This window comes from Chrysochloris asiatica, unplaced genomic scaffold, assembly GCF_000296735.1.
Source record: "Chrysochloris asiatica unplaced genomic scaffold, ChrAsi1.0 scaffold00114, whole genome shotgun sequence".
Lineage (NCBI taxonomy): Eukaryota > Metazoa > Chordata > Mammalia > Afrosoricida > Chrysochloridae > Chrysochloris > Chrysochloris asiatica.
In genome coordinates this window covers 9,657,542-9,680,954 of record NW_006408632.1, presented here as the reverse complement: position 1 = coordinate 9,680,954, position 23,413 = coordinate 9,657,542, and positions in this window count along the sequence as shown.

Below are 23,413 nucleotides of genomic sequence, written 5' to 3'. Positions count from 1 at the left end.
GGGGTGGCAGCAAGATCCCCGCGGAGGGGTCAGAACTGCTGAAATAAATATCAGCCCTGCTAGCGAGAGCAAGTCCTGTAATTAGGTCTGCTCAATGAATTATAATCAGCGTTCTTAGCAAAGCCTGTAACTTGCATGTTTTCTCCTCTTGTGTGCGATATGGGTGGCACTGAGGGTGGAGGGAATAACACCTTGATTTAAATTTTTAAAAATGGTGGTGTTCCTGGTGGTTGTTGCTGTTAATCGGAACATCATTCTTACAGAGGTTGCCTTTGAAATAATGCCAGCGGGGCATTTGCTGGAATTCCTGGAGGTGGGGAACAGGGCTCTTGTGGTGCCTCGGGGACTGTGTATTGTTTTTCATTCCGGGGGGAATTCTATGCAGATAGACGTTTAAAATAACAAAACAAAAGCTGAGTGTGTGAGTGAAGCTGTGGCTTGCCTTTTAGTTTTGCCCTACAACTGAGGTTCCATATTGGACCCCAATCTAACCTAGCCCGTTCCCCATCTCCCCTCTTTCGAAAACTTGAGAGAAACCAGCCGTCTGCCAGCCCACAGGCTGTGTGTCATTTCCTTCCTTCACCAAACCTCACTCTTTCCACAGAGGAGACTTTTCAAATTAACATTTTCAGTTCATTAAAGACCTTTTTGCAAACATTTCATTCTGGTCTAGGCTGCGTTTCATCTGGAAACGGTCAGGCACACATTGGCACAGAATGGAGTGAGAAAGAAAAAAATCAAATGCCTGCTCATCAAGTGGGCAGCTGACCGTCAATGGGTCTTCCTGGGAGGACAGAGACATCTTTGGACCTGATAAATCAAGTCAATGGATAAAATTGACTTGCTCTTACTTGTTTTGCAAAACTAGCAGGGGAATAGGAGAGCTGGGCCTTTTCTCTTCCCACTCTGCCCCTCCTACACATTCACACACCTTATTTTTATTTTAAATCAAAGGATACTGGAGAAGTAACTCACAATGGTACTGCTTTGGCTCGCTTTTGCCGACAACATTGCAGCCCATGCAGGGATATCTCTGTGCTTGGAGAGTAATGCAAGAAAATCCTGCTGCCTCCAGCAGGAAATAGAGCCTGCCTTGCCCTGCCCTGCCCTGCCTGGTTTGAAGAAGACACTTTAAGAGTCTCATGCAGACGACCATGCCTTCCACAGAACAGACCAATGGAGCAAAGCATACTTGAGTATTTGAGGTTTGTTAGACAAAATTGCAGAAAACATTCCATGGATGTCTAACCAGAAGTAGTATGCATTGATGTTCCACTTTTGGAGACCAGAACCCAAGAATCTTAGACCGGAAAGGAACCAGAGAGTTAGGCCGGAAAGGAACCAGAGAGATTAACTAGTCTAATCTTTAAAATTTTGTTTTGTAGAGCTCCAGAATATCTCAGTATTAGCTTCATTTTTATCTGTTCCACATGCTGGAATTTGGGTTTCTACTAGATTTCCAACTTTCAGGTTCAAAGGCCTGAACCATATCTGTGTTGTTCACTAGTTAAGTTCTTCATGCAAAGTGAACTGCAGGTAAATACTTGTTCAATGAATTTGAAGAAATGAATACTGTAACCTTAAAGAAGTTGGAAACCATAGAGCTAGTCCTTTCCTCCTCCCTTTCTACTTATTTCATATCAAGGCCTCTCAACTGTTCACACCGGCAGGCTCAGGACAGAAAACTGAGGACTAGCCAACAGCTAGTCTAGTCACTTCCATCAGTGGGATCCAATTAAAATCTTCAGGCAGTTTTCAGTTAGTTGTCCCCTAATCCCCTTTCACAAGTCCTGGTGTGGCACTGTGGGCTAATGCACTGGACTGCAAAGTCCTTTGAACCAAAAAGTTGGTGGCTCAAGCTCACCAGCCACTCCTTGGAAACCCTATACAGGGTCACTATGGGTCTGAATTGACTTGACAGCACTTGACAACAACAACAATCCCCTTTCAACCAATGCTTGGCATGACTGTTGTTGTTGTTGGTGGTGATGTGCTGTGGAGTCGGTTCCGACTCATAGCCACCCTGTATAGGGTTTCCGAGGCTGTAAATCTTTGTGAGAACAGAAAGCCTCATCTTTCTCCTGTGGAATGGCTGGTAGTTTCAAACTGCTGACCTTGAGGTTAGCAGCCTGACTTGTAACCACTATGCTACCAAACTACCGGGGGATATTTAAGGCTGTGAGCTTTATGAGCCCAAGGGTTATATATGTATGTTTTGTTCATCACTGTATACTGTGTGCCTACTACTGTCCAATTATTGTAATGCTATGTATTTGCTGAATGAATAAACACACATACAATGCCAACCCAACTCCCTTGCCTTGAAAAATATAGAAAGAAAAGATAATGCTCAGTCCCAAACTTGTCATTAAAAACTCTGGAGCCACAAAGGACTTTGGGTCTCAACTGAAATAGCGCCAGTGGTACTCTATTGTCATTAGCATCCAGGCTCCATCATCATCATCATCATCATCATCATCATTATTAGCAGAAGCAGCAGCAACAGGAGAAGGACTAGCAACAGGCAGGTATAAAGTATCTACTCTTAGAGCTGCTTAGGAAATCATCAGCTCTTGCCTTGTTTGAATATGGTTTGAGCATGGCTACCTTTTGATTCTATCCCTGTAATCTTCTCAGTCTTGCCTTGTGCAAATAACATGGTTCTGTAGCCTGAATTTGTGAAGTGGTGAACAGAATAGCAGGCTTCTGAAGTAGCAGATTTGGATGTTCATGTTGACATCACAACTTCTGGTTCTGTAACCATGCATAAGACCCCCTAGCCCATCTAACCTGTAGTTTCTGCATCTGTCAAAAGGGAAAATTAGCTGTGCGAATTTGCTAAATTGTGTAAGGGCTGGTCAAATTAGCTGATCTTTAGCTCTAAGCCTCAGTTTCCTGAACTGCAAAATGGAGACTCATATTGAAGTAAAGATTAAATGAATAAATGTATGTAAAACACTTAGCATAATAAATGTGTTATTATCATATTTGTTAATATGTTATTATCATATTTGTTCTCATCTCATAGCAATTGTAAAATCCATAGTCAATGATTCATTTGATATGATATAATATGTTGTTGTTAAGTGCTGTGGGGTCGTCTCTGACTCATAGGGACCCTGTATAGGGTTTCTGAAGAGTGGGTGGTGAGTTTGAATTGCCACCCTTGTAGTTCAAACTGACCTTGCAGTCCAGTGCTTATCCTACAGCTCCACACCAAGACTTTTATAATGTTGTTGTTGTTAAGTGCTGTTAAGTCAGTTCCAACCCATGTCGACCTTGGGTTTCCCCCTGGCCGATATAGGGTTTCCCAGGAATGGCTGGTGAGCTTGCACCACCAACCTTGCGGTTCAAACTGACTTTGCAGTCAGTCTAGTGCATTACTCCATAGCACTACTCCAAGACTTCATATTTATAATATAAGGGATGATTATTAGCGTTTTTATTATTTTCTTTGTGTATCCAGTGACCTACTGAACATTTCAATTAGCTCTGCTTTGTAGAAATATAAAAAAATCATAATCCCTGTCTTAGTTTACTGGTGCTATTATAGCAGAACTACCCAAAATGGGTGACTTTAAAGAACAGAAAAAATTTTTTTCTTTCGTTTGGAGGTCAAAATCCAAATCAGGTTCTCAGCCATGTTCATCTCTTCTGTGGGCCTCTCTCCTAGTCCCTAGTGTCTGTCAGCAGTTGTTGGTGTTCCCTTGCATATAGACTGTCCTCACATGGCGTCTGCCTTCTTTCTGTGTGTTTATGTGTCTACTTTTTTAAAATAAGACATCAGTTAGAAGTGATCAGGTTTAGGACCCATGTTACTCTGATGACCTCATTAACTTAACAAAATTTACTTTTCCAAGCAGGGTCATAGTTACAAATAGATACATTAAAACTTCAATACATATTTTTGGGGACACATTCAATTCATGACATTCCCATGTGGAAGTTACGACATTAGCTTCTTTCCAGGCTCGACCCTTCTCCCTCACCCTTCCTGTCTCCTAGTTATCTTCTTTTCCTGTTTACGGTTTCAGTGGATCATGGCTGCACCTTTAGAATTGTCCAAACCAGCAGATGGGGAGAAGTCAATTTCTACTTCACTTTCCTAAACTATGAGTCCTATCGAGTCTCTCAGTTAGGGGATACTCTCCCAAAGCTGCATACACTTCTCCACCTGTACTGCTTCTATCTTGTTTCAAGTTACTGCCTCTGACCTGGGCTCGGCAGAGGTTTCTCAGCTGCCCGTGTCTTGCCATGACCACAGTCATATCATGTCTGTCTCTCTGGTCATTGCACAAGCTGTTCCTTTTCCTCTCACCTGTAGAGCCAACCTTTGGCCTTTCAGGACTCAGCTTAGAGGGTTCCTGTATGAAACCCTCCTTATTGACCCTCTTTTTCCTGCAGTCTGTCTCAGAAGTGCCTTCTGGGAACACGTAACTAAACTATCTTAACTATCTTACCTTAACTCATTGTAACTGTTGTAACTATAACTCTCCCATGGTATTTATCATTAGACTATATTACAATTTTAGAGACTCTAAATGCTGGAAAGATTAAGATGTTTGCATCACCACATATGAAGGCAACTTAAAAAAATATTACTACTAATTTTCCAGTTCATACATACATGGCTTTATTCCAAACAAAATGTATTTAAATATGTACCTGAAATTGCCAACAAACTCTGTCAATAATATGCTTGTGTTAGTCTCGTTGGGGTGCCTCCAAAAAATAAAAATTCAAGTCTGATCAAAATAGCGGCTTCCAAGGGGTTCTCCTGGATCAATTAAATTCAATGCAGAGAGGTCAGTTCAGAAGGTTATGGTAAATGCTTCTTGGGATTTCAAAGGGATAATCTTGATAGATTTTCTTGAAGGACATAGGGTAACCATGGGGCTTCTTAGGAAGAAGTTTTAAGAAAATTGAAAACTGCATTGGTGAGAAAAAGGCCAGGAAAGTTGCTCCAAGGAATTTATTCCCCTCACTACAATGTCCCTGCTCATACTTTGAGGTTAGAAATGGCTGTCTTATGAGAAGTTCATTGCAAAATCTTTTACCATCCACCCTATAGACCTGATCTTGCCCTTTTGAACTTCTTTTTATTCCCCATACTCAACATTTAAAAGAAACTTGATCTGAATCCTTTGAGGATGTCAAAACTGCTGTTTTGATGTGGTGCCCATTGAAGAGTGCAGAATTCCTCAGGAAAGGCTTGTTGTTGTGTTGTTAAGTGCTACCGAGTCAGAGCTGACCCATGTTGTTGTTGTTGTTAAGTGCTGTCGAATCTATTCCGACCCATGGTGACTTTGTATAGGGTTTCCGAGGAGCAGCTTGTGCGCTTGAACCACCAGCCAACTTTGCAGTTCAAACGGCTTTGCGGTCTGGCGCATTAACCCACAGTGCCACACCAGGACTCCCAGGAAAGGCTTAGAGAGCTGGAAACACCACCTTCAGAAGTGTATACAACTAGATGGAGGGTATGTTGAGAAACAGTGGTTTCACATTTTTATATTTTTGTTTAATAAACTTTTCTATGATTTTGTAGTCATGATTTTTTGAGTTACCCTATACAATCAAAAATAAAAATAATACTAAAATGTATACATCATAATAATAACATCACATCAGTTGCCCTGGAGTCAGTGACCCTGGTAACACTATGCGTATCACAGTAGAACTGCACTTTATAGATTTTCCAAGAACTGATTTTCTAGAAATTGATTGGCAGGCCTGTCTTCTGAGGCACCTGTAACTGATAGATTTTCTGAACTCAAATCTCCAACATTTCATTTAGTAGCCAAGCTTGTAAATTATCTATCCAACCACCACCCCACTCCAGTGACTCCTTAATAGTAATAAAAACCAAACCCAAACCACTGTCATCCTGTTGATTCTGATTCATAACAACCCTGTAAGACCAAGTACAACTATTCCATAGGGTTTTCGAGGATGTAAATCTTTACAGAAGGAAACTGCTTCATCTTTCTTCGGTGGAGTGGCTGATGGGTTTGACCTGCCAGTCTTGAGGTTAGCAGCCCAATGCTTAACTCATTGTGCCATCAGGGCCCCTTGTAATAATATTGCTGTTGTTGTTGTTAAGTACTGTTGAGTCAATTCTGACATGTAGTGACCCCGTGCACAACAGAACAACACACTACCCAACCCTGTGCCATCCTCACAATTGTTAGGTTTGAGCCCATTGTTGCGGTGTCTGTGTCAGTCCATTTGATTGGAGTTCTTCCTTGTTTTTCTGACCTTCCAATTTATCAAGCATGATGTCCTTCTGTAGGGACTGATCACTCCTGATGACATGTCCTAAGTATGAGAGACGAAGTCTTGTCATCCTGGCCTCCAAAGAGCATTCCGTCTATATTCCTTCCAACACAGAGTAATACAATTAAAACTTATTCTGCCTTTGGAGTCCTGGTGTAATGCTATAGGATAAGTACTGGACTGGTAACGGAAAGGGTAACAGCTCAAACCCACCAGTCACTTCTGGGAAACCCTATACAGACAGGGTCACCATGAGTTGAAGCAAACTGGAATGGCACTTAACAACAACAACATTGAACATCTATTATGCAACAGGTTTTTGTGCCTCTTATAGGCTAACACTTATTCATTTCTCACAATGATTACATATTATACTCTCCTAATTTTATTGATGAGAAAACTAAAGCCCAGAAAGTCATATAACTGGTCCAAGTTTACAGAGTTAGTAAACAATGAACTGGACTTCAAATGTATGCAGCATTGTTCAGAATCTATGTTCTCAACCATGTAATGTAAGGAAATTCAACCAAATTATGATTTATGGAGAAATATCCAACATAAAAATCGTTCAAAATTTTTCTCTTTTGTAGTTGCGACTGCCTTGCTGAAGCCCTGCTTGCATGCTCAGCTTACTTACTGGCCACCTGCATTATTTACTGCCCAGTGTGATAATTGGCTTTGACTGTCTTCTTTTCTGGACTCCGGTTCCCTGAGGGCAGGTCCTGTACTCTGGTTGCTCTCTGTGGAAAGGTTTTCTCAAGCTTGCAGAGCTGGTGTGGTTACCATAGCCTGGTTTGATCCTGTTTCCTGACTCCTCATGCTGGTTTCCTGTTTGTTCCCTCCAAGACCCAGCTCAACTTATAGATTCAGTGACCTGCAACAGGGTAGGCTGGAGTGAGGGTGGCTTAGTCTTCTAGAACCTTCCCTCCCTCATTCTGTATGCTTGCAACCTGATTCTTTATTAGTTTCCCATCTTACTCCACAGTTCTCTACACACCTTCAAAAATGGAGTTTCTTGAGCTCTAGTTGGTAGGAGCTGTGAACTGCAAATATATTGCAATATACTGAACAAAAATCATAAAGAAACTTAAGTTCTTTACAAGCAGGCATGTAAACTTTCTGGTGACCACCTCGGTCTGCTTGTGAGTGGAAGTGGGGGAAAGGCAGTAATGAAGACATGGACTGAGTCCAATCATGTTCCATAGACACAATTCAACCTTGAGATAAGAGAGAGAAGAGGAAGGGCTGGTTGGTCTGAAGTTTAGGGAGACTTGGGAATTCCTGAAGCCTTGGACACTGACCTAGCCACTGGGGGCTAGAACTGAGAGTGAAGCAGTCAGCAGATCTAAAGTGGAGCGAGGCATGTGAGAACAACCAAATTTACAGATAGTACCCATTTGACCTCGCTTAGATAGCTTGTTGATCAGAACTCGACTAGAGGAAGATAAAGAAGTCTGATACAGGAAGTAAGTGTAAATTGCCACAATCTGATGGACTTGATATTTGTTTATGGACGTAGTTGCTCAAAATTCCAAATGAAAGAGAAGAAGTCTTCACATCAAGGATCAAGCATATCCCCTCAGTACTCAGGGCTGATAGGGACTTGCAATTTAGACATTGACTCCCCAAAATGGGGGGCTATACAGGCAAGAAGTGACAGGCTTACAAGTTTTCAAGAATAGGCTTAGTTTCAGAAGGAGGTGGATAAGGTAGCATCCCCACTGAATAGTTTTCTCTTATCTAGATGGGTCTGGTGAAAGGGGATGGGGAAGGATGGCGAGATGGGATTCTTTTGATTCAATAGTGAGTAATTGTTATCATTGACTGGATGCTATTGTCACAACTGTAAAGGTAGAAGTTGTGCAACAATAAGGGGGAAAGTAGTTAATCTTACATTCCAGGAACAGAGGCCCCTAGGACCATCGAGAGGGAGAGGGAAGAGCATAGGATCCTAACCAGAGAAGCAGCAACACCAGAGATAGAAGCAGAGATGATAGCCTGGGGAGATAGGGCAGCTGAGGACTCCAGACTCATGGAAAGAGAAAGGCTGTGTGCTGGTGAGCAGGAGGCTGGCTTGCAAAATATGCCCTTTCATCCTTTAAACAAATATATATTTTCTGTACATCAAAAAACAAAACAAAACAAAACACACCAAAAAACAGAGAGTGAGAGATTGGGAATAGAGGTAAATATTGTTAACCAATGAATGGTGCATGGTCTTCTGGTGTAGCACTGTAGGATAAGTGAAGAACTGCAAGGTCGGTTTGAACCATAAGGTTGGCAGTTCAAACTCATGAATCTCTCTTCAGAAACCCTATAATGGGTCTCTATGAGTCGGAACTGAACAACAACAAAAATAGTGCATGGAGGGGATTGTAATCGTTGCAATGAAATCAAGATATGGTAGGTTGAGTGTAAGGCTGATGATCTGCCCTGTAAACTATCACTCATTCACAATACAAGCTTCAAAAAAAAAGAGCTCAAGTTTCTTCCTTGTTCTCCTTCCTGTCAAGACCCCTGATTCTAAAGCAAATGCTAGAGGATTAAAACACAGAAGAGGTCCAATTGAGGTTTAGCAACATCCTTCCTGAGCACTCTAGTGCCCTGGCAGCCAGCCCCAACCCTGATACTGGAAATATTAATGAGCCTTTCAGGGAACTTTTCCTTTTGCTGGACTATTTTTTTCTCTTTTCTTAGGAGATATGGTGTTATTGTTAAGTGCTGCAGAGTCTGTTTTGACTCATAGAGACCCTGTGTAAGGTTTCTGAGGAGTGGCTGGTAAGTTTGAACTGCTGACCTTACAGTTAGAAGCAGTCCAATGCTTATCCTATATAGCTCCATAGCAGTACTCTGAGGAGATATATTGGTGGTGATGTGCTGTGGAATCGGTTCTGACTCATAGCGACCCTGTACAGGGATTCCAAAGCTATAAGTCTTTAGGGAGCAGAAAGCTTCATTTTTCTCCTGCTGTTTTGGTAGATTTGAACTGCAGACCCTAAGGTTCACAGCCCGATTCATAACCACTACACTACCAGAACTCCTTAATCCTCTGAGAATAAAGTTTGCATTTGCCTTGTCAATGTTTTGTTTACTTTTTTCGTTGTGGGTGCTAGGTCTGCTTTCTCATTGGCCCCAGATTCCTTTCCCCAAAGGAAACAACCAGTATTCCCCAGGCTACTCTCCTATATGACTCTTTGCAGTTTACCCAACTTGGATTAAGCTATTGGGAGTATGGCTCCCAACATTCATTGTATTTTATTCTTCCTGAAAATAGGGATTAAATCTACTATATGTCATGATAGGTCCTGGACTTGCGATGGGAAGGGTCATCACAGCAGAAGACCAGGCTTAGGTACCACTGAGGAGAAAATGCAGAGCAATGCCTGATTTACAGTTACTGGGATTCTTACTGGGTACAGCCTCCTGACTCTGACAGCTGTAACCTTCTCAGTGAAGGTTCTGAGTTCTGTGTGTCTGTGCAGATGGACTTCCCTCGTGTTTTGATAATTTAGGTGTGATATCACAGGAGTCAAGGACAAAATTAACTTTTGCGTTTACATCAGGTTATTTGACAATTAAATTGATGAGTTTAGACTTACCTTTGCACATCGTTACAAGTCAGACCAAGATAGTTTTGGCCTTCAGAATACTTTTGAGTTTGGGATTAGGAAATTTATAGACTTTGCTTACATTTGGGCAACTCGTTTTAGGCAAAACACTCAAGAAAGAATCAAATTTTGAGGCCTATCCCAGATATTAAATGGGGCCTATTTGCACTATAAAATAAAATATTCATTTTTTTATATGAAATTCAAATTTAAGTAGGTGATCTGTGTTTCCTGGGCAACTGGGAAAGTGCATGCTTTAAGAACAGTCTTTATGAAGAAAATGATGGTGACCATTTACTTAGAAATACAACCAGAATGCTTCTTAGAAGTGAGGATGGTACAACTTTGCCTTGCTTACTTTGGACAGATCATCAGGTAAGATCAAGCACTAGGGAAAAACAACAGTTTAGATGAGTAGAGAGCCAGTGAGAGCATGGGAAATCCTCATTGAGATGGATAGACCCAATAGTGAACTTGAACATAACAGCAATCATGCAGATGGCACAGGGCAGGACAGTGTTTCCTTGTGTTAAGTATAAGGTTGCCATGAGTCGGAGCCAACTCAAAGGCAACTAGCAGCAACATTTACTTATAAAAGAATCCTGGATATCTCAGGAGAGGTCAACTTGAGCTTGACAATCCCCTAAGAAACTCTTGGCACCAGAACCCTAGTGACAGACATGGAAATTCAGGAAACCAGTCCTTGATTATTGCCTGTCCCTGTAACCTTGGGCAACTCACTTACAGTTGCTTTGTCTCACTTTCTGCATCTGCCAAATGGGATTAATAATCATTATTTGATTTGCTTCATGAGTTTGTTTTAGAGCTGTAAGTTGAAAGCATGCTCAAATTCTTTGAAACGGTATAAACTTGCTATCCCACTATAGGAAATGGACTCTCTGTCTTGCCAAAATACACTAGAGCAATACCATAGAGTTTTGGGCCTCCATGCCTTGCATCATGCCTCAGACACAATTGTTAGTGAATGTGACTCCCACCAGGAACTCTCTCCTTTTTTCAGCAACTACAGTCCCTTTGGATAAACTCTCAGATGGTTTTATCTTCTCTGAATGCTGTCTTGAGATGGCCATTCCTCTTAGTACCTCAGTGGATTTTAAAGTATGACTGAGAGGATTGGGGATTCTTATATACAAGATGGCTCAATTTAGTAGAGAAGGAATGTCAGGTAAAAGTTGAAAGCAGCAAAGAACTGAACACAGATTTTTCAACAATGACTCCAGTGCCTCTCCTTGGGCGAATAAACAGAATATGACACATATATACACCAACCAGTTGCCATTGAGTAGATTCCAACTCAGGGCACTCAGAGTAGAACTGTCCTCCATAGTATTTTCAGTGGTCAATGTTTTAAAAGTAGACTACCTAGCCTTTCTTCTGAGACCACCAAGCCTTTCTTCAAATTCTTTTGGTGAACTTGAACCTCCAACCTTCCAGTTAATAGCTGTGTGTGTTAACCATCTGCACCACCAAAGGACTTCATCCCAAACATAGTAGTATATACAATTCATATTGGATTTGAGAATTTCCAATGTACTTTTTCACATACATTAACTCATCCATGCATATATTACTTCCCTATTTGTGGTCTGTAGGAGTCCTGGTGTGACGCTGTGAGTTAGTGTGCTGGACTTCAAGGCTGGTTTGGTCCTCAAGGCTGGCAGTTAGAGCTCACCAGTCACTCCTCAGAAACCCTATACAGGATCGCGACAAGTCGGAACTGACTCAATGGCACTTAACAACAACAGGAGCAATCTAGGCCTTTCTTTGTTTTTCTGTATATACCTGTGAAGGAGCAAAGGCTGCAGAATGGGCATCTGTAGTGCTTTCTGGGACTAGACTCACCTCCATATACGTGTCCTTGGTCTTCTGGGCAACACCTATTTCTTTGTTCCTCTGGTAGCGTAGTGGTTATGAATCAGGATACAAACTGCAAGGTCAGCAGTTTGAAACTACCAGCTGCTTTGCCGGAGAAAGATGAGGCTTTTTTTGCCCCTGTAAAGATTTACAACCTCGGAAACCCTGTACAGGGTCATTATGAGTCAGAACCGACTCCACGGCACATAACCACCACCACCACCACCACCACTCTTCTCTAACACTTAGTTTTTTTTTACCATTGGAACTGATGTTGAGTGTAATACTTTACTATGCCACTGCTCACAACATCATTGTATGAGAAACTCCATGAGGGCAGTGTTTTTGTATCTTTTGTTCATTGGTTTATTCCAATAAGGAGCCCTGTTGTTCAAGGGGCTAAGTGCATGGTTGCTAACTGAGAAGTGGTGGTTCGAAACCATCAGCTGCTTTTCTGGAGAAACATGAGGCATTCTACTTGGTTAGAGATTACATCCTTGGAAACCCTATGGGGCAATCCTACCCTGCCCCATTGCTGGTTGGTAATGCTTTTTAAAAATTTTTATGGAGAATATTAACTGACATGTAAAAGATGCTCAAGGAATATTTATTGAATGAATCTCTAAGTTTTCTTTAGTTGTTATTAAGAGTTGTCAAGTTGGTACTGACTCATAGTTATCTTGTATAGGATTTCTGAGGAGCAGCTGGTAAGTTTGAATCTGTAACCTTTTGGTTAAGTCCAGTGATATCCTACAGCACTACACTTGTTGTTAAGTGCCATGGAGTCAGTTCTGACTTAGAGAGATCCTGCACTGGAGGGTTTCCAAGGAGTGACTGGTGAGTTTGAACCGCCAACCCTGTGGTTCCTACTGAATTTGTGGTCTAGCACATTAATGCACAGTCCCACACCAGGACTCCACAGCACCACACTAGGACTCTGTATATCCTCTCAAATAGATTTTCAGCTCTTTGAGGACAGGGGCTGTTCTTTTCTCTAACCTTGCCCTCCCCTTCAGGGTACTTGGCATTGCATTGAAGACCATGAATATTAGTGATGCCATTTATGTGGTTCCACACAGGGAACAAAGTTTTCGCTGTGCACAGCGCCGATTCAGTATCCACAGTCCATAGGCTGAAAGCATTCATTTGTACACTATATTAATCTTTAATATGCATGTATATTCCAATGTGTGCATGTGCGCATATGTGTGCATATATAGTTTTGCTATAAAATGTGAAATAATTTTAATGATTTCCTCTGTTAATTGCTACTTCAATTATCAATTTGCTTTCACAGTTTCTGTTTTACAATTTGGAGCCAATTTCTTGTTTCATCTCCAACATTGTCTTGGCCTTTGACAAGCCCAAAGGCCCTAGGCACTGTGCTGATGGTGCCCGTTGCATACAGTGACTTTGTCTGTCGGTACTTCCAGTACAGAAGGGACTCAAAAGGAACAAGAGGATGCACTAAAGGCTAACTCAGAATCTCGGGAATCTGCGTGAGCAACTCTTCTCTCCTGTTGGAGCCTTCTCTTCCGTCCTGCCCCATCTGCCAGACTTCAGGCGTGTGCGGAGAGAGGGTGAGCACTGAGTTTTATGGGACCCGTAGCTGTCCCCCAAGTACGAGCGTCTAATTAGGCTTGACACTACTGAGGCGTTTCCCTGACATTTATGTCACTGAATCTTTAGCAGCATTCGTCTTGTGAGAAGTACAACAAACAATGTCAGAAACAACATAAAATCCCCCATTAGAGGGGGCCCTTGGAAACCGTGCTGGCTCTTTATTAGGCGCGCCAAATGGGGAGGAAGAAGGGTGGGGCTGGGTGTGTGGGAACCCGGGCTTGGAGGAAGAAATAAAATGGCTCATTTAAATTCTTAAGAACTGCATAGGAGGCAGAAGACACAATGAGTATCTTAGAGAAGAAAGGCCATCAGTTGAACAAACTAATCACATGGTAATCAAAGGGGAGTGATTCGCCGCCTACTGAGAAGTATTTTAGAAGAAGTTTCTGCCAGGCAGAGTAAAGACCCAATCCAATGACAGCTTTCATAAATTATAGATTTTAAAAAATTGCACAAAGGAATGTGCAATAATGTGCAAAATGGATTTAAAGATGAAAAGTGCCCAGAGCATCTAAGATCGACTGGGAAATCGCAGGTCTGTAGTAAGATGGGTTTTGCAAGCCCCGCCTCTGGAAACGGCTTGCCTTTTGCAAAGGCCCGCCCCTATCAAAGCCACGCCCCTTGGGCTAGGCTTGCTCTGACTGCAGGGGTGAGGTCTTGCTACCTGATTGCTATTGACATCTACATACTTGGCAGTCATGCTCAACAAAGACCTTCTAAAGGCCTCTTTCCCTTCACGCTTCGCACTCCATCCAGGTTTACAGACTGAAGAGTAGGTGGTAGGTTTTGGCCAGGACATGGGAAGACTATAAATTTGGCTTTGAGGCTGAGGGTCCCTGTCTAATAGTCTGTTTTAGGCTTGATGTGTAGAACACAAACCCTCTACCAGCTAAGGCATAGGGAAGAGGGAACCTGGCTACTGCTATTATAGCTGGGTGGGAGTGTGCCTCTCAGACAAGGTGGGCTCGGCCCAAGGTGGACTGTGAGGTGATTCTGAGTGTCACTTCAGGCAGGTTGTTAAACTGAGGCAGGCAGCCAGGATCTTCCTCCTGGTCTCCTCTTTCTGCCATCAAAGCAGCCCTTTGCTCCCACTCGTGCCTGAGACAGCTGCTTGGGATCGCCTCTTATTCTCATGTGACTGTCAACCAATTTCATGTACACTGTTAACTGACAAGCAAGGTGAAGACTGGTGAAGTCTTTAGATACCACCCCACCTAGGAGTATCTGTTCTTTAAAGGTAATCTGAAAAGTTTGGAAAGTACTGATATATTAGAAAGATAGTAGGTAAATGATAAAATGAATCTGGTGCTCTTTCTAGCTGTGTGAATGGGGAGTAGTTACCTTACCTCTCTGAGCAAGTGTTCAAGTGGGGATATGAGCAGTACCTTCTTCTGCATTGTTATGAGGTCCTGGATGTAAAGTGCTCAGCACACAGCTCAGCACAGATTAAGTGTTCAGTATTGTCAGCTGTTGTTACATTCTTGAAGTTACCCTGAGCGTGGTGACTGATGTCAGGGAGAGGCATGGGTACAGCATCTGCTCTGCTCTTTCCCTTATGAGCAACCTAGTGAAGGAGCATTGCTCAGTTGAGTTTCTAACTTCACCTCCAAGGACACTGCAAAAACTCCTCTCCTTATCACCAGGCTTACCCTGTGAGTGAGTGAACCCTGGGAAATTAACCAGCCCTGCGGCATGTCCATGCTCCTTCATTGGAAGCATTGACTGGTTGCCGTGTGCTGAGGACCATAGATTCTCTCTGTTGTAAAGAATGGAGCAGATCTAACCCATTCTCCCACTGGCCATTTGGAGTTGCCATGTGAAATGGCTGTGTCAGAGATCAATCCTACATAAGTCAAGCCAGAGATACATTTAAAGGAAATCAGTATCTACTGAGCATGGTCACTGGGGCCTGGAATATTAAGGCCAGGAGTCTAGCTCTGTGCTGTCTGTCATCCACTCTGATGGTGGCATCAGAGGGAAAGAGCGCTTCCCGTGTCAGGGGATGGGGTACAGACTCTGCATGGAATTGGTTCCTTTGTGTCTGGGTTCCCACTTGCCTGACCTGTTAGTGATTTAGGAAAGTGGGATTTTGTTTGTGGTTTTTAAGTTGGCTGCACATTAGAATCACCTTAGGACCATTAAAAAGTTTTAAAAACAGAATCATGATGTTGCTCAGGTATTGGCATTTTTGTTTTACAAGGTTCTTGCATGATTCTAATGTGGGGCTGAGAACCACTCTTCTGGGGGTAAGGCAGCCTATGCAAAGGCAGAACTTGAGCTGGGCTAGATCAGGTAGGTATGCTAACTTCTGTTAAAATTATGCTAATTATGTAACAACTATAACATGTCCCAGTGGTATAGCACAAAAAAGGTAGAATAAGCACTACACTGCTAACCGCAAGGTCTGAGGTTCAAACCCACCAGCCTCTCCTTGCAAACCCTATACAGGGTTGCTATGAGTAGGAAGGAGTCCTGGTGTGGCACTGTGGGCAAATGCGCTAGACTGCAAGGTCAGTTTGAACCTCAAGGTCGGTGGTTCAGGCTCACCTGCCACTCCTTGAAAACTCTATACAGGATCGCTATGAGCTGGAACCAACTCAGTGGCACTTAACAACAACAACATGAGTAGGAACCGACTTAACAACACTTAACAAACAACAACATGGAGCCCGTAAAAACAATAAGGACCTCTGGTAGCATAGTGGATTAAGTTGGGCTGTTAACTGTAAGGTCAGCAGTTTGAATTTACCAGTCACTCCATGGGAGAGAGATGAGGCTTTCTGCTCCAGTAAAGATTTATTGCCTCGAAAACCCTATACAGGGTTGCTGTGAGTCAGAACTGACTCCATGGTATACACCACCACACCACCATGTAGATTGATTGGAGGGAGGCAGGGACTACTATTTCTTGTTGTCATTCAGGGACCCAAACTCCCTTCATGTAAAGGCTCTGTCCGCTTCAACATAAGACTTCACAGTAACTCTGGAGTCATCCACCTGGGAGAAAAGCATGCACAGAGAAGGTTTGCCTGCTCTTAACTGCTTCCAAATGAGAGACCTATCATTTCTGTTCACATCCTTTGGCCAAAACCAGTCACATGCCCTGTTTATATGCCAGGTGACTAGGAAATGTAGTTTACCACTGATCTCAGCAGTTCAAGAAAAACAACAACAGATGTAATGAGAATGTAGCTGTCTCTGGAGCAGACAGCAGAATGGCACAGGAGAGTTCTAAATCCTTACTTGAGGTTCTTAACCTGACTTTAGTTAGTTAATTTAGCCTTGCATGGAAGAGGATTTTCATACCTCTTGAAACAGGATGCAAAATGTTGTGCTATTGTGCTATTTCACTTTTATCCATTTTCTGAAGAACTGTGACCCTCAAAATGTTAAGAATCATGCTTTTGTGGTGGTTTCTGGTCCAGCAGGCCAACTTTGAGGTTGAGAGTTTGGATGAATTCCTGATATGAATCTGCTCTAGCATTTTCCATTTTAGTGGCTCCAGATTACTTTCTGTGAGGTAGTAGCATCTCTGGGATTTGCAAGAAGAATAAGGCTACTTGGACCAGAACCATCCCATACCTACTTTTTGATGCAGGAGACCTGGGCTTGATTTCTGAAGGTCCCTGTAGCTCTGTCTGTGGAGGCTTACATATTGCTGTGATGCCGGGTAGGTTTCAGCAGAGCTTTCAGGCTAAAACAGACTAGAAGAAAAAAGTTACTAATAAAAATCAGCCAATGAAAACTCCATGGATAGCAAAGGTTCAGGGTCCCCATGAGTTGAAAGCTGACTCTGCAGCAGTGAACAACATTCTTTGAAAAATTGTTGGGGCAGGTTTGGAATTTCTGTTCCCTTCTCTATCTTTGACTCTCTCTCTTTCTTCCTATCCAATTGTCAGAGCAAATGATGGATAAAAAGAAGAGAGGCTCTGCTATTGAGAATCTGCATACATTCAGGACCAGGGGGATTACTTGAATCTCAAATCTTTGAGATGGCGATGGGCAGTGTAAGGATGCAGTCTTGGTCTTCTGGAATGGAGTCAGGAGCAAAGGTCATCCAAACCTGAACAGTTTTCATGTTCAGTGGGACTGGGAGGAGAGGGAGGAGACAAGCATCTCTAAGGAATGAAAAGCAACTCAGTGGGAAAATTGACATTTTGCACATTGTCTCAATGCCATGTCTGCTTGCGCCTGGCTCAGAAGAGACATTGTTTTCTTTCTGGTAATGGGCTTTACCTGAAAGCCTGTCCAGACGTTGAGGGCATGGCTGAAGGGTTACAAATGGCTCTATGGCTTAAAAAGAAAAGTTGGAAAACCGCTGGTGTAGCCTCACAATAAGGCTTTGTGCTCTGGCCTGTCCCTGCCGACTTGAGGGCCTTTTGTTTCCAACAATTCCTGGCACTGGACATCAGGAGGTCATTGGCCCTGTTTCTTTCTTAAAATCAGAAATCTTTGCATCTGTCTGCGATTTTGTTTTTATGCTGGTTCCTTAATTCTAGGGATGCCCCCTCCCCCTCATGGCCCTGGATGGACAGACAGAGTGACCTGTGTCTCTTTCGCCCTCCCATTTGTGTGGCAGGGCAGGAGACAATGCTCTGTCCGGCCCAGGGCTGTCTGGGTGAATGTGACGCCAGCTGTCAGCCTGGGATGAGGTCAGACAGAGGCTACCCGGGTCCCAGGTGGGCAGGGGTCACTCAGGTGACCAGACTGCACCGGAAGCCCAAAGAGAGTACAGGAGTATGAACTGCTGCCCTCCCCTTTGGACAAGGAGCTGCAAGTACTGATGGGAATGAACTGTAAACTCTGGTCAGGCGTCCAGCTTCCCGATTGCCTCCAGCCTCTCAGGAAGTTCATGCTCCCCATTAAGCAGGGTGTCTGGACTATGCTGGTGGGGCAGCCTGCCACTGTGTATATCCGTGAAAGCGACAGTGAACATTCAGACTCTTGAGATTGTGTGTGCAACATTGAATATGTGACTAGATGAACACTGTCCCCTGCAACCCTACACCTACCCCCCAGATGTTCCGTACAGCACTTCAGTTTTACTGAAGTTTCACTTCTGGCTCGGGGAGGGGGGGGGCCTCAGGAGGGGCCGACCCACGGAGAGATGCAGTGCAGCAGAACAGGCTGGCTTTGGTGAGCATGCTGGATCCAGATGCCTGGGTTCCACTTCCACTCCGCCACTGACTAGCTCGGCAACTTTGGGCAACTGTCTCTACTTGTTCACTCATAAAACGGGCCAACTGAGAGCATGTGCTTACTTCATAGGGCGCTTGTGAGTTTGAATGCGATAACACATGTAACACGCTTAGAGCACTGCCTGGTAAACAGAAAACACTCAATAAATGTCAGCTTTTATTATTAGCAATAAATACACAGCCTGCTAGCAGATTTCCAGGGGCAAGGGACCCTTTTCACTCCTAACAATTCATGGGCTCTGTGAATCGTATTTATGTTCATCCATCACCACCTCTGAGAAGTCTTCCTGGATCACTCAAACCTCCAGGGCTTGCCTTTCCTCTTAAATATCCTGGTTCTTGTGGTCTAGTGCCTCTGTATATGACCATCTATGTATTTTTACCTTCTTATCTAAGACATTCTTTGAGGTTGGGGACTCTGCTTTATGTCTTTTCAGTTAACTCTCCCAGATGTCAATATGGTAAATTTGTAATAAATATTTTTGGTTTGATCGATTGCTCACTGTGTGTGTTTATGTTTAAGTAAACTCAAAATCTGTGAATCTCTTTAATGAAAGGAAAATTTCTAGGATAAGGCTCTGGCTGTTAAGTACTTTTTATAAACTCCATTTTCTAGAAAAGCACCGTGTTGTTAAGTGCTGTCAAATCAGTCTGACTCAGAGCAATGCTATAGAGGGTTTCCAAGGTTGTATCTTTGAAGGAGCAGAAAGCCTCATCTTTCTTTTGAGGAGTGGCTGCTAGGCTTGAACCACCAAACTTGTGGTGTGTAGTCCAGAAAAGCACCCTACCAGACCAAAGATACATTGTAAGACTGTAGTAATAAGACATTATGGCACTGCCCACTGCCTTGAATTGGTTCTGACTCATAGCTACCATCTGATCCGCTAGTGGGTTTGAACCACCCACCAATAGATCAGGAAAAAGATAAAGCAATGGGACAAAATAAAACTTCAGAAATACATACAGACAGATGTAAGATTTTATTAAATAATAAAGGTGGCAAGACAATCAATGTGGAACTGATTCATCTAAAAAGTCGTTTGGAAAAATTAATAAATTTCGATCTCTAAATATAAAAAGAGAAAGCAAACTATAAAAGCACAATAAAAAAAGGAAATTTTAAATGATTCTCCAATAGAGCAGACATTTTTAAGCATGGCATGAAACCAAAGCAGTGGTGGCTTTGTACTATGGAGTTAGTTGGCCCTTACTTACAGCCATTCTGTTTGAGGTTTCTGAGGCTGTAAACCTTTATGGAAACAGAAAGCCTCATCTTTCTCCTGCAGAGCAACTGGTAGATTTGAACTGCTGACCTTTTGGTTAGTAGCCCAGCTTGAAATCCACAATGCTACCAGGTCTCCTTGGCATGAAATCATAGAAAATATAAAAGAAAATTGATGTTTGATTATATAAAATCTGAAATGTCTGTATGCCAAAGTATCTTTATAAAAGTATAAAAAAAAAAAAGTAAAATGTAGCTAACTGATCTTATATAAACAAAGTTTTTGTTTAAAGAAGACTAAGGGGGAAATCTTTGTAACACCTATTTCTTTAATATGCAAAGAGTTCTTACAAATCAATAAAAGGACAAATATGCCAACAGAAAAATAGGCAAATATTACGAGTCGATGTTTCACAGGGGAAAACATGTAAGTGGGCAACAAATATGCAAGAGATTATTAATAGTTTAAAAAGAAACAGATTCATGATGACATGGAGAGATAGAGCAGCTGAGGACTCTAGACTCATGGAAAGAGAAAGAGTGTGTGCTGGCAGCCAGAGGCAGACTTATAGATTGTGCCCTTTGGTTGTTTAAATGTTTATATATTCCTCAGAGGGAATAGAAAGCAAATAATGTTGAATGATGATGCACGGAAGCAATTTTAATCATTGTTGTGAAACAATGGGTATAAAATGGATGTTCTCCCATGTAAAATATCACTCAATTCACAATAAAAACTTAAAAAAAAAAGTAAATGAAAACAATAACTTTTTATTGATCAAATTGTCAGTTATAGGAGTCTTATGGTTCCTATTGTTACTAGGGTGTTAGGTAAAATACCCTCAAATAGTATCGATGGGTATGTAAACCAATACTATTTTTAAAAAGGACCATTAGGTAATATTTATCAAAATTCAAGATTTGTGCTCTTGTTGACATAGAAATGTCATTTGTAATAATTTATCCTATATGCACTTGTATGTATCTACATATATAACCCCCTACATGCATAAATTGAAGTCCTGGTATGGTGTTATAGGATAAGCACTGAACCACAAGGTTGGTTTGAGTCCCAAGGTCTGCAGGTCCCCCTCAATAGCTGCTCCTCAGAAACCCTATGAGTCGGAACCAACATAACAACAACAATATGTGTATAAATTGGAGTCCTGGCGCAACACTGAAGGGTAAACACTGGACTGCTAACCATAAGGTCAGTGGTTCAAACCCATCAGCTACTCTTTAGAAACCCTATATAGGGTCACTATGAGTCAGAACTGACTCAATGACACTTAACAACAGTAACAAGCAAACATATATAAATTAAACCTTATTGTAGCATAACTTATAATAGCAAAAAATGTAAACAACCTAAATACCCATCAGTTATTTTTGAGTGGCGTCAAGTTGACTCCAGCTCATAGTGACCCTATATAGGGTTTCCGAGGAGCAGCTGGTGAGCTTGAACCGCCGGCTTTGTGGTTTGCAGTCTAGTACTGATCTTACAGCACCACACCAGAATTCAGTAAGATGCTTAATAAATAATGATACTTTGATACAATAGAATTCTGTATGTTGTTGTTAGGTGCCATCGAATCAGAACTGACTCATAGTGACCTTATGTACAGCAGAATAAAACAACTGCCTGATCCTGGGCCAGCCTCAGTATTGTTGCCACACTTGAGTCCATCGATGCTGCCACTTGACCAATCCATCTCATTGGGGGTCTTCCTCTTTTTCTCTGACCCTCTACCCTACCAAACATGATATCCTTCTCCAGCAACTGGTCCCTCCTGACAATATGTCCAAAGTATGGGAGACGAAGTTTGGCCATCCTGGCCTCCAAGGAGCACGCTGGCTGCACTTCTTCCAAAATGGATCTATTGGTTCTTTTGGAAACCCATGGCACTTTCATTATTCTCCTCCAACATCAGAACTCAAATGTGTCAATTCTTCTACAGTCTTCCTTATTCACTGTCCAGCTTTCACATGCATATGAGGTTATTGAAAATACCATGGCTTGGGTCAGGTGCACCTTAGTCCTCAAGCTGACATCTTTGCTTTTCAACACTTTAAAAAGTCTTGTACAGCAGACATGCCTAATGCAATATTTTGTTTGATTTCTTGACTGCTGCTTCTGTGAGTGTTGATCCAAGAAGAATGAAATCTTTGACAATTTCAATCTTTTCTCTGTTGATAAGAATGTTGTTTATTGGTCCAGTGGTGAGGATTTTTGCTTTCTTTACATTGAGATGTAACCATACTGAAGGCTGTGCTCTTTGATCTTCATCAATAATTATTTTAAGTCCTCTTCACTTTCAGCAAGCAAGGTTGTATCATCTGTATATCGCAGGTTGTTAATGAGTCTTCCTCCAATCATGATGCCACATTTTTCTTCATATAACCTAGCTTCTCAGATTATTTGCTCAGCATACAGGTTGAATAAGTATGGTGAAAGAATACAACTCTGTTGCACACCTTTCTTAGTTTTACACCATTCAGTCTTCTCATGTTCTGTTCGAGCAACTGCCTCTTGGTTCATATACAGATTCCTCATGAGTACAATGAAGTGTTCTGGAATACTCATACTTCACAATGTTGTGCATAGCTTGTCATGATCCATACAATCGAAAGCCTTTGTGTAGTCAATAAAACACAGGTAAACATCTTTCTGATATTCTCTGCTTTCAGCCAAGATCCATTGGACATCAGCAATGATATCCCTCATTGCACCGCCTCTTCTGAATCCAGCTTGAACCTCTGGAACTTTTCTGTCAATGTGTGATCGTAGCTGTTTCTGGATTACCTTTAGTAAAACTTTACTCACATGGGATATCAAAGAGATTGTCCGATGATTTCTGCATTCCGTTGAGTCATCTCTCTTTGGAATGGGTACAAATACAGATCTCTTCCAATCTGTATAGTTAGATTCTGTATAGTTGCACCAAAAAGAGTGAAATAGCTCTTCATACATTTTTGTAGAAACATGTTCAAAATATGTTGTCAAGAGAAAGAAATGAGCAGTCAAATCATATATATGGCACTAGTTCCTTTGCATAAAGATATTTGTAAGTAATATATTTTTGTATGTGTATAACACAATTTTGAAAGGACACATAAGGAAGAGTTAATCATGTTTACCCTAAGGAGTGGAACTGGAGGGGTGAAGGAAGAGAGGTAACTTAACTTTATGCCCTCTGTACTCTTACTTTGTTTATAACAAATATATATTACCTTTGTAATAAAACAACCCTAAAATTAAAAAGTCTTATTGATATCAAGACAGCAATGATTACAGCAATGACAAGAAGAACAATGTGGATTTCAGAAAGTATTTTAGTAGGGTCATCATCTACCTGACACACCATGACCAATTGCCCATGTTGTGTATTCTACCAACTCAGAGGCCACCACTAGCACAAATAATCTGTACTGCATACATGGCTGGACATATGTGCTTTAAAATAAGCTCTGAAGTCTTCCACTGCATTTTCTTTGCTAGATCAACATCTATAAAGTCTTTGATTCCTGGAAGACTCTCTATTCGGACAGGCCTAATCAAAATGAAAAGCAAAGCTTGAAATCAGTCTGAACAACCATACAGCAAATGAACATGG